The sequence below is a fragment of the Haliotis cracherodii genome, unplaced genomic scaffold, assembly GCF_022045235.1.
Source record: "Haliotis cracherodii isolate W230 unplaced genomic scaffold, xgHalCrac1.p SCAF_20, whole genome shotgun sequence".
In the NCBI taxonomy this organism is placed as follows: domain Eukaryota; kingdom Metazoa; phylum Mollusca; class Gastropoda; order Lepetellida; family Haliotidae; genus Haliotis; species Haliotis cracherodii.
Window position 1 is genome coordinate 16,926,799 of NW_027266276.1, and position 1,330 is coordinate 16,928,128.

Here is a 1,330-nt window from a genome sequence, read left to right on the forward strand (position 1 = left end):
CCACGACTCATTTAATGATACAGCTGAAATGTATGGGAGTATTTGTATTTGTTCGAGTCGACTTCACACATTATCGTGTGATATGTTAAAGGTGTGGCACCGGCTACCAATCTGTGGATGTCCGTGCTATTTATAACAACATGACATGAGAATGGATTAAATGGCCAAACGTGTGCAGGTGCTAGTGGGCAACAGAGCTGCTAGTTAAGTACACGAAAAAAAGCTACCGTTGCCAATGGTGATCAGCACCTACCGCTTACCGGCCCTGGTAGCATATTTAATTTTAAGAAATGCTACTGTTGCATGACAACTACCATGCTGCCAAAAGTAGTTGCTACTGCTGCTTGCATAAGGCAGCTACTGCTGCCCGGCCAGAGATAGCATAGTTATCAATAAGTAAAACCATTGTGGCGGCCACCACAACCGGCCCAAATGTCAACTAACACTGACGTGACTACCGCCGCCAGGCCAGTTTACGTGGCAATTGGTTTCCCAACCACGCCACAAAGCACCAAAGTGCTACCCACTCCCACGGCCAGGCGATGGGCAGTGATAGCATAGCTGTCCAGCTTGTCTAGATAGGCAAACGAAACACTGACCTTTGGAGACACCATCCTCCTATTAGCGTAAACAAGTGCCAGGGCATGCAACAAATTGTCCGTAAACGCACGCACCTTTTTTGGCTGAGGTGGACGCCCTCCCAAGTCTATCATGCCTGACTGATTGCAGAATCTGGGGATATGGCACGGTTGATGTTCTTCCGCATCCCCTCGATCCTGATTGGATCTTTGGCATTGTGCCAGTAGCGACTGGGCAGCATTGTGGATATGATGGTCCTGGTGTCAGGAAGTTGGGAGTCATATCCCAAAGATTGAGGCCGCCATGTCAAAGTAGAATTGGCTGCCCTTGACTGTGCACATGTCATTGACCATGGAGACCGGGTGAAGGACGAGGGCCCTGGGGCTGCGGCGTGTCGCCTTGACCTGTGCATCTAAGATGGTGTTCAGCTGCAGCCACCTCATTCCACCTCGCGCCAGCCATAGCATACTCGGTTGGTCCAGACTGGTGCCCTTCGGAAGCAAGAACTGCCGTGCCCTTGTCATATAGCTGAAGCCAACCATCCAAACTCTTGTAGCTGATGTGCGGACCGGACATAAGGCATTGATGCCTGTGTGGTGTATGGACCATGTGTTCGTAGACAGTGACTGTTGTAGGAGTCAACCAGACTCTTGCCTCACATCAGCCATACGTTGCCCGAGATAGGTGTGGGGTTCTGGACTGCATATGGCGCTTAAGACATGCGCGACACATCAAAACTTAGTACCTAAAA